The sequence below is a fragment of the Oncorhynchus nerka genome, unplaced genomic scaffold, assembly GCF_034236695.1.
Source record: "Oncorhynchus nerka isolate Pitt River unplaced genomic scaffold, Oner_Uvic_2.0 unplaced_scaffold_835, whole genome shotgun sequence".
In the NCBI taxonomy this organism is placed as follows: domain Eukaryota; kingdom Metazoa; phylum Chordata; class Actinopteri; order Salmoniformes; family Salmonidae; genus Oncorhynchus; species Oncorhynchus nerka.
The window spans coordinates 154,705-166,410 of record NW_027040436.1 but is presented as its reverse complement, the minus strand read 5'-3'; the positions used below and the strand labels follow the sequence as shown (position 1 = coordinate 166,410).

At 50.0% G+C, this 11,706-nt stretch overlaps 1 protein-coding gene across 1 annotated transcript in view; it reads left to right on the top strand.

Moving 5' to 3' along the window:
• Positions 1 to 32: 32 nt before the first annotated feature.
• The window catches only part of LOC115125306 (ankyrin repeat domain-containing protein 12-like), a 98,244-nt gene continuing 86,570 nt past the window's right edge, over positions 33 to 11,706 (top strand). The window contains exon 1 of the mRNA XM_065016849.1: positions 33 to 193. The gene's annotated coding sequence lies outside the window, so the exon portion shown is untranslated. The remainder of the gene's footprint in view (positions 194 to 11,706) is intronic.

Below are 11,706 nucleotides of genomic sequence, written 5' to 3'. Positions count from 1 at the left end.
GTGGGGGTTTCCTCCTTGAGACGGACGGACTGTTTTCAAACCCACAGCAATACAACTGGAAAACAGACGTCAGGCTAATACAGCTACTGTTCATGTCCCAATCATTTCAGGAAAATTACTCTTTATATTCACGTTGTTCATATTCATGGATGAACACGAATGAACAAGCGGAAAACAAAACGCATTGGAAAAGGTAAGCAGAAAGTAAGATTTTTTATATATATATAGTATTTTTTACAAATGTGTCCAATGTATCAGAACCCAGTTAGCCATCTGGCTAGTTAGCAAGGTAGCTAACTTTTTTGGACGTAACTGCGTTCAAATAAATGTAATGTTATGACACAGCGGGGTAGTTTTTGAGTTTGTTACGATCATGTGTTTTAGATACACGTATATTTAGTTACAGGCATTTTTTTTATTGTGGTTAAGTTGTTGTTTTTTTGCGCAGAAGAATATGGAGAATTGTAACGTGTGTTGCTAGTGTCGAGGGCAAGACGGGTTGACAACTAGCTGGCTAGTTGGTTGGTTAGCTGGCTAGTTGGTTGGTTAGCTGGCTAGTTGGTTAGCTGACTAGTTAGGTGGCGAGTTAGTTGGTTAGCTGGCTAGTTAGCTGGTTACCTTCAGTTAGCCGATGTTCATAGCGACGGTAACGAGGTGGAAAACGGCAATGGGGCTTTTCGCCTCAGCGGCCTTTTGTTTTATACTGGCTTGTTTTGTTCTCCAAACGTACCATAAGACTTAAAAATGTTCTCCAAACGTACCATAAGACTTCAAAATGTTCTCTAAACGTACTATGCTGCACAGTAAATTGACCAGTTTATGTTCGCATGTTACGTTAGGAAACAAACTGGTTAAGTCATTTTTACGGTGGCTAAGCTAACTCGCATGACAAAAAATAAAATAAATGTTTGCGCCCAACGTAACGTAAGGCATGCTATTCTCTGAAAGCTAGCTTAACGCTAACTAAAATAGCTGCAGTTCTGTCCATATGCATTTTTATTCAAACTAAAATATTTGCCACATTGTATCTGTAATATGCACATTGTAGCCACTGCACAGTCAAACGCGCTATCTGACACCTTTTACAGGCAGCAGCAGCCAATCATCTGGGGTGTGTTGGATGATACAAAACTCTGTGTCTGTGGTGCGACCGTCCTTCGCTCTGGAAACCTTTTGTCTAAAAGGACCTATCAAGATATATATATATACATACTCACTCGGATCCTACGCAAAAGCAAGCCACTGGGTGCAGATGTGTCGCTGAAAATGACTTCAGACCATTCTCGTTCATGACAATGACAGACGAAACTCCTTTTACAGGATTGTAGCCGATAATGGATGCAGAATGAACTGTCGCCCCCCATGATGAAATATCAAATCAGGGGTGATTTGTATTTCTACCCTCCCATGCTGTTGCAGTATTTCTACCCTCCCATGCTGTTGCAGTATTTTGTAAAGCCTAATATCGGTACAATTCAGGTTGGAATTGATATCACACTATTGTATTCAGTGAGGCGGCAATGATAACACTGAATCTATGAATAGAGTTTCAAGTAGGCCAACATTTTATTTTTAAAAATTAAATTTTATATATGAAATCATATTTCTTACTAAATATGTCTCGAACCCTATACCCTAAATAGTAAAAAAGCATAGCAAAAATGTGTGTAATAAAGACCTTAATTACAGAAAGCATAGTGAATAAACCCGAGGTTTTCAGTCTTAATCACAAACATGTTGAAAACAACTACTAGTCCTAAATATATTTTACCAGAAATATTTGCTTTACGTCTTGAATGGTCATTTATTTGGCTCAATTACAGAATTCGGTTTGAATGTCAAACATGACGCTAATCAATATACTGAAATAAGTTCTGACCTGACTTCAATGATCATGTATTGATCATGTATGTATTTAGTAGTCGCGTGCCTTTTATTGATCTTACTGTAATAGCCTACCTAATATATAGTATCAACCTACGCCCTGGCATTCACTACGAGGCCCACAAGACCACGGTCCTTTTATTTATCTTACTGTAATAGCCTAGCCTACCTAATATATAGTACCAACCTACGCCCTGGCATTCACTACGAGGCCCACAAGACCACGGTCCTTTTATTTATCTTACTGTAATAGCCTAGCCTACCTAATATTTAGTACCAACCTAGGCTCTGGCATTCACTACGAGGCCCACAAGACCACGGCCCTTTTATTGATCTTACTGTAATAGCCTAGCCTACCTAATATATAGTACCAACCTACGCCCTGGCATTCACTACGAGGCCCACAAGACCACGGTCCTTTTATGTATCTTACTGTAATAGCCTACCTAATATATAGTACCAACCTACGCCCCTGGCATTCACTACGAGGCCCACAAGACCACGGTCCTTTTATGTATCTTACTGTAATAGCCTAGCCTACCTAATATATAGTACCAACCTAAGCCCTGGCATTCACTACGAGGCCCACAAGACCACGGTCCTTTATTTATCTTACTGTAATAGCCTAGCCTACCTAATATATAGTACCAACCTAAGCCCTGGCATTCACTACGAGGCCCACAAGACCACGGTCCTTTCCGACTCCTCTTCGAGACCACAAAACATCATCACTTCTCAACAACAGTGACTCAATGACACTGAACCTAAACACGACAAGTATCTCCTGGTTCAAGTGCAGCAGCTGGACAAAGATCAGCACGAGTGGAGTAGTAGTAGAGTAGTAGCCTACTCTCTCCTATATATTCCGACCAGTCATTTGTTAACACGGGCACTCGTTTTCGATCTTGTCGAGATTTATCCTTCATTTTTTTTTTTTTGTAGTCAAGATTACATGAACATTACATTAGATTTATGAAGCACACATATCCGTTTTAATAGCAACCATATCACCTAAGTCGATGTATGTTCCAGTTTGACATCTCAGTTCAGCAAGCTTTAGCAGCGAGCAATGGCAATGACTTTGCAATGCTTCTTGGACTCTCACAATGAGTATAATGCCATGTTTTGGGCTAATTGGGTCATTCGTTTATCATTAAGGCCTTTAATATCATTAGTAAAACGGACATTTTTTTAATATTTTTTTATATAGCTTTACCTGATTTATAAATTAATTGGTAACTGGTTTCACAACAGCAGAGAATCATCTGTAGCACTGCTATTCAAGGCCTTGTAAAGAAAGGATGGCATTCCTATGCCTCTTGCAATGCCAATGATAGTGGTTTTGATTCTCGGGACCACTCGTACATGTATGTACTCATGACTGTAAGTTGCATAAAAAGCATACATTTACATTTAAACGTGTACATATTATACACCAGATTTCAACCCTCACTCAGAAGTGGACTAATGTCATTCCTGTGGCAATGGGAGACCAGAACAAAGCGACGATGTTTTGAAGAGTAGTGATGATCAGTTTCAAGGCTGGAAATGGCCAGGGACCTTATGATAATGATATTACCACGATACTCAGGTGACGATTTTCTATATGTATTGCGATTCGCTACGGTGATTTTTCTTAGTTTAGTTTTTTTGTTGTACATTTATTTATTTATTGCGATTCGATCTTCCTAACATATTGCTCACCATATGTCTGCTACAGAGGGACAAGAGAGAGTCATGAGAAACAACACGTTTTGATCAGTCGTGGAAAATAAGTGGTGAAAACAAACTGGCTCGTTTTATTTCTCCACCTCTCCCTCCCCACCCATCACAGCCGTTTCTCTGTTTTCATAGGCTACATCCATTGGTAGTTTGGATACCACAGATGTCAGTGCACAGTGGTAGTTTGGATACCACAGAGGTTAGTGTATGGTAGTTTGGATACCACAGATGTCAGTGTATGGTAGTTTGGATACCACAGATGTCAGTGTACGGTGGTAGTTTGGATACCACAGATGTCAGTGTACGGTGGTAGTTTGATACCACAGATGTCAGTGTATGGTGGTAGTTTGGATACCACAGATGTCAGTGTATGGTGGTAGTTTGGATACCACAGATGTCAGTGTATGGTGGTAGTTTGGATACCACAGATGTCAGTGTATGGTGGTAGTTTGGATACCACAGATGTCAGTGTATGGTGGTAGTTTGGATACCACAGATGTCAGTGTATGGTAGTTTGGATACCACAGATGTCAGTGTATGGTAGTTTGGATACCACAGATGTCAGTGTATGGTAGTTTGGATACCACAGATGTCAGTGTACGGTGGTAGTTTGGATACCACAGATGTCAGTGTATGGTAGTTTGGATACCACAGATGTCAGTGTATGGTAGTTTGGATACCACAGATGTCAGTGTACGGTGGTAGTTTGGATACCACAGATGTCAGTGAGATAAACCTCCTGACTAAGTGTTGGTGCTCTTGGCTGTAGCCTAAGGATGTGTTTACACATGCAGCCCAATCTTGATCTTTTGTCCAATTATTGGTTTTGTCAAGTAAATACATACATGGATGGATTACTAGACCAGTCTACCACCACGACCACTACTACCATCACCACTACCACCACGACCACTACCAGTCTACCACCACGACCACTACTACAATCACCACTACCACCACGACCACTACTACCATCACCACTACCACCACGACCACTACTACCATCACCACTACCACCACGACCACTACTACCATCACCACTACCACCACCACCACTACTACCATCACCACTACCACCACGACCACTACTACCATCACCACGACCACTACTACCATCACCACTACCACCACGACCACTACTACCATCACCCACGACCACTACTACCATCACCACTACCACCACGACCACTACTACCATCACCACTACCACCACGACCACTACTACCATCACCACTACCACCACGACCACTACTACCATCACCACTACCACCACGACCACTACTACCATCACCACTACTACCATCACCACTACCACGACCACTACCACCACGACCACTACTACCACGACCACTACCACCACTACCACGACCACTACTACCATCACCACTACCACGACCACTACTACCACGACCACTACTACCATCACCACTACCACGACCACTACTACCATCACCACTACCACGACCAACACCAGTCTACCTCCACCACCAGTCCACCACCTCACCACCACCAGTCCACCACCTCACCACCACCAGTCCTCCTCCACCACCACCCCCAGTCCTCCTCCACCACCACCCCCAGTCTACCTCCACCACCAGTCCACCACCACCACCACAAGTCCCCCACCACCACCACCACAAGTCCCCCACCACCACCACCACAAGTCCCCCACCACCACCACCACAAGTCCCCACCACCACCACCACAAGTCCCCCCACCACCACCACAAGTCCCCCACCACCACCACAAGTCCCCACCACCACCACAAGTCCCCCACCACCACCACAAGTCCCCCACCACCACCACCACAAGTCCCCCACCACCACCACAAGTCCCCCACCACCACCACAAGTCCCCCACCACCACCACAAGTCCCCCACCACCACCACAAGTCCCCCACCACCACCACAAGTCCCCCACCACCACCACAAGTCCCCCACCACAACCAGTCCACCACCAGTCCACCACCACCACCAGTCCACCACCAGTCCACCACCACCACCAGTCCACCACAAGTCCCCCACCACCACCACCACCACAAGTCCCCCACCACCACCACCACCACAAGTCCCCCACCACCACCACAAGTCCCCACCACCACCACCACCACCACAAGTCCCCCACCACCACCACCACAACTCCCCACCACCACCACAAGTCCCCCACCACCACCACCACAAGTCCCCCACCACCACCACCACAAGTCCCCCACCACCACCACCACAAGTCCCCCACCACCACCACAAGTCCCCCACCACCACCACAAGTCCCCCACCACAACCAGTCCCCCACCACAACCAGTCCACCACCACAACCAGTCCACCACCAGTCCACCACCACCACCAGTCCACCACCACCACCAGTCCACCACAAGTCCCCACCACCACCACCACCACCACCACCACCACAACAAGTCCCCCACCACCACCACAACAAGTCCCCCACCACCACCACCACAACAAGTCCCCCACCACCACCACCACAACAAGTCCCCCACCACCACCACAACAAGTCCCCCACCACCACCACAACAAGTCCCCCACCACCACCACAACCAGTCCACCACCACCACAACCACCAGTCCACCACCACCACCACAACCAGTCCACCACCACCACAACCACCAGTCCACCACCACCATCACGACCACTACCACCACTACCCCGACCACTACTACCATCACCACTACCACGACCACTACAACCAGTCGACCACTACTACCATCACCACTACCACGACCACTACTACCATCACCACTACCACGACCAACACCAGTCTACCTCCACCACCAGTCCTCCACCACCAGTCCACCACCTCACCTCCACCACCTCACCACCACCAGTCCTCCTCCACCACCACCCCCAGTCCTCCTCCACCACCACCCCCAGTCTACCTCCACCACCAGTCCACCACCACCACAACAAGTCCCCACCACCACCACCACAAGTCCCCCACCACCACCACCACCAGTCCCCCACCACCACCACCACAAGTCCCCCACCACCACCACCACAAGTCCCCCACCACCACCACCACAAGTCCCCCACCACCACAAGTCCCCACCACCACAAGTCCCCCACCACCACAAGTCCCCCACCACCACCACCACAAGTCCCCCACCACCACAAGTCCCCCACCACCACCACCACCTCACCTCCCCACCACCACACGTCCCCACCACCACACGTCCCCCACCACCACCACCACAAGTCCACCACCACCACCACAAGTCCCCCACCACCACCACAAGTCCCCCACCACCACCACAAGTCCCCCACCACCACCACAAGTCCCCCACCACCACCACCACAAGTCCCCCACCACCACCACCACCACAAGTCCCCCCACCACCACCACCACAAGTCCCCCCCTACCACCACCACCACCACAAGTCCCCCACCACCACCACAAGTCCCCCACCACCACAAGTCCCCCCACCACCACAAGTCCCCCACCACCACAAGTCCCCCACCACCACAAGTCCCCCACCACCACAAGTCCCCCACCACCACAAGTCCCCCACCACCACCACCACAAGTCCCTTACCACCACCACCACAAGTCCCCACCACCACCACAAGTCCCCCACCACAACCAGTCCACCACCACAACCAGTCCACCACCAGTCCACCACCAGTCCACCACCAGTCCACCACCACCACCAGTCCACCACCAGTCCACCACCACCACCACCACCAGTCCACCACCACCACCACCACAACAAGTCCACCACCACCACCACAACAACAAGTCCCCCACCACCACCACAACAAGTCCCCCACCACCACCACAACAACAAGTCCCCCACCACCACCACAACAAGTCCCCCACCACCACCACAACAAGTCCCCCACCACCACCACAACAAGTCCCCCACCACCACCACAACAAGTCCCCCACCACCACCACAACAAGTCCCCCACCACCACCACAACAAGTCCCCCACCACCACCACAACCAGTCCACCACAACCACAACCACCAGTCCACCACAACCACAACCACCAGTCCACCACCACCATCACCACCAGTCCACCACAAGTCCCCCACCACCACCACAACCACAACCAGTCCCCCACCACCACAACCAGTCCACCACCACCACCACCACAACCAGTCCACCACCACAACCAGTCCACCACCACAACCAGTCCACCACCACAACCAGTCCACCACCACCACCAGTCCCCCACCACCACCACAACCAGTCCCCCACCACCACCACCAGTCCCCCACCACCACCACCACAACCAGTCCACCACCACCACCACAAGTCCCCCTCCACCACAAGTCCCCCACCACCACCACCACAACAAGTCCCCCACTACCACCACCACAACAAGTCCCCCACCACCAGTCCACCACCACCACCAGTCCACCCCCACCACCAGTCCTCCACCACCCCCACCACCAGTCCACCCCCACCACCAGTCCCACCACCAGTCCACCCCACCACCAGTCCACCACCACCCCCACCACCAGTCCACCCCCACCACCAGTCCCACCACCAGTCCACCACCACCACCAGTCCACCACCACCACCAGTCCACCACCACCCCACCACCAGTCCACCCCCACCACCAGTCCCACCACCAGTCCACCACCAGTCCACCACCACCACCAGTCCCCACCACCAGTCCACCCCCACCACCACCAGTCCTCCTCCACCACCACCACCAGTCCTCCTCCACCAGTCCTCCTCCACCACCACCACCAGTCCTCCTCCACCACCACCACCAGTCCTCCTCCACCACCAGTTCTCCCCCACCACCAGCCCCCCACCACCAGTCCACCACCACCAGTCCACCACCACCAGTCCACCACCACCAGTCCTCCACCACCAGTCCCCACCACCAGTCCCCACCACCAGTCCCCACCACCAGTCCCCCACCACCAGTCCCCCACCACCAGTCCCCCACCACCACCAGTCCTCCACCACCACCAGTCCACCACCACAGTAGTACATCTCTACAGTGCTCCTTGTAAAAGAGAGGTCAGCGTAGAGCCCTGCCAGTAGTAGGTCCAGTCCACAACTACCACAGAGAATGTCCCCAGTGGAAGAGGAGCATAGCCTCCCTCAAGGAGCACTGCCTAGCCGTTTACTACATTATATGCTAATGCATTGATCTGGGTTTTTATATATTGACAGTAGTCTGGTCCTCAAGCTCTGAGTGACCTTATGAGTGACCTTATGAGTGACCTTATGAGTGACCTTATGAGTGACCTTATGAGTGACCTTATGAGTGACCTTATGCGTGACCTTATGCGTGACCTTATGAGTGACTTAGTGGGAACTTTGAAGAGCAAACACTAATTTACTCATCCTCCTCTCATGACATCATCGCTAACCATCTCATGACCTCTTGGGTCTTGTTCACTTGACCCCTGATAAGACAGTGTCTCTGTTCCCATAATAGAAGTTGTCGTTTGTGGCTGAGATCTCCTTCCCGTTAGTGATGGGGGGGGGGAATCAGACGGGTACATATCGTAATATTACTTTAGGTTGACATAGAGATATTTCATGTCAGTTATGATAGTTGTAGTTATATATAAAAAAAAAACACTGTGTGTGTGTGTGTGTGTGGACAAAACCACCGTGTGTGTGTGTGTGGACAAAACCACCGTGTGTGTGTGTGTGGACAAAACCACCGTGTGTGGACAAACCACCGTGTGTGGACAAAACCACCGTGTGTGTGGACAAAACCACCGTGTGTGTGGACAAAACCACCGTGTGTGTGGACAAAACCACCGTGTGTGTGGACAAAACCACCGTGTGTGTGGACAAAACCACCGTGTGTGTGTGTGTGGACAAAACCACCGTGTGTGTGTGTGTGGACAAAACCACCGTGTGTGTGTGTGTGGACAAAACCACCGTGTGTGTGTGTGTGGACAAAACCACCGTGTGTGTGTGTGTGGACAAAACCACTGTGTGTGTGTGTGTGGACAAAACCACCGTGTGTGTGTGTGTGTGGACAAAACCACCGTGTGTGTGTGTGGACAAAACCACCGTGTGTGTGTGTGTGGACAAAACCACCGTGTGTGTGTGTGTGGACAAAACCACCGTGTGTGTGTGTGTGGACAAAACCACCGTGTGTGTGTGTGTGTGGACAAAACCACCGTGTGTGTGTGTGTGGACAAAACCACCGTGTGTGTGTGTGTGGACAAAACCACCGTGTGTGTGTGTGTGTGGACAAAACCACCGTGTGTGTGTGGACAAAACCACCGTGTGTGTGGACAAAACCACCGTTGGACAAAACCACTGTGTGTGTGGACAAAACCACCGTGTGTGTGTGGACAAAACCACCGTGTGTGTGTGGACAAAACCACCGTGTGTGGACAAAACCACCGTGTGTGGACAAAACCACCGTGTGTGTGTGTGGACAAACCACCGTGTGTGTGTGTGTGGACAAAACCACCGTGTGTGTGTGGACAAAACCACCGTGTGTGTGTGTGTGGACAAAACCACCGTGTGTGTGTGTGGACAAAACCACCGTGTGTGTGTGTGGACAAAACCACCGTGTGTGTGTGTGACAAATCCACCGTGTGTGTGGACAAAACCACCGTGTGTGTGTGGACAAAACCACCGTGTGTGTGGACAATTTTAATTTTTGAATTTTACCTTTATTTAACTAGGCAAGTCAGTTAAGAACAAATTCTTATTTTCAATGACGGCCTAGGAACAGTGGGTTAACTACCTGTTCAGGGGCAGAACGACAGATTTGTACCTTGTCAGCTCGGGGATTTGAACTTGCAACCTTTCAGTTACTAGTCCAACGCTCTAACCACTAGGCTACCCTGCCGCCCCACTGTGTGTGTGGACAAAACCACCGTGTGTGTGTGTGTGTGGACAAAACCACCATGTGTGGACAAAACCACCGTGTGTGGACAAAACCACCGTGTGTGTGTGTGTGTGGACAAAACCACCGTGTGTGTGGACAAAACCACCGTGTGTGTGGACAAAACCACTGTGTGTGTGTGTGGACAAAACCACTGTGTGTGTGTGTGGACAAAACCACCGTGTGTGTGTGTGGACAAAACCACCGTGTGTGTGTGTGTGGACAAAACCACCGTGTGTGTGTGTGTGTGGACAAAACCACCGTGTGTGTGGACAAAACCACTGTGTGTGTGTGTGGACAAAACCACCGTTTGTGTGTGTGTGTGTGGACAAAACCACCGTGTGTGTGTGTGTGGACAAAACCACCGTGTGTGTGTGTGTGTGTGTGGACAAAACCACCGTGTGTGTGTGTGTGTGGACAAAACCACCGTGTGTGTGTGTGTGTGGACAAAACCACCGTGTGTGTGTGTGTGTGGACAAAACCACCGTGTGTGTGTGTGTGGACAAAACCACCGTGTGTGTGGACAAAACCACCGTGTGTGTGGACAAAACCACCGTGTGTGTGTGGACAAAACCACCGTGTGTGTGTGGACAAAACCACCGTGTGTGTGTGGACAAAACCACCGTGTGTGTGTGTGTGGACAAAACCACCGTGTGTGTGTGTGTGGACAAAACCACCGTGTGTGTGGACAAAACCACCGTGTGTGTGTGTGTGGACAAAACCACCGTGTGTGTGTGTGTGGACAAAACCACCGTGTGTGTGTGTGTGGACAAAACCACCGTGTGTGTGTGTGTGGACAAAACCACCGTGTGTGTGTGTGTGGACAAAACCACTGTGTGTGTGTGTGTGTGGACAAAACCACTGTGTGTGTGTGTGTGTGGACAAAACCACTGTGTGTGTGTGGACAAAACCACTGTGTGTGTGTGTGTGGACAAAACCACTGTGTGTGTGTGTGTGTGGACAAAACCACTGTGTGTGTGTGTGTGGACAAAACCACCGTGTGTGTGTGTGGACAAAACCACCGTGTGTGTGTGTGTGTGTGGACAAAACCACCGTGTGTTTTATTTTTTATTTAACCAGGTATTCTAGTTGAGAACAAGTTCTCATTTACAACTGCTGGCCAAGACAAAGCAAAGCAGTGCGACACAAACACAGAGTTACACATGGAATAAATAAAACATAGTCGATAATACAGTAGAACAAAAGAAAACAAAGTATTTTGAGTGCAAGTGAGTTAACCTCTTCAGTCGACCCTCTACTTTTTTG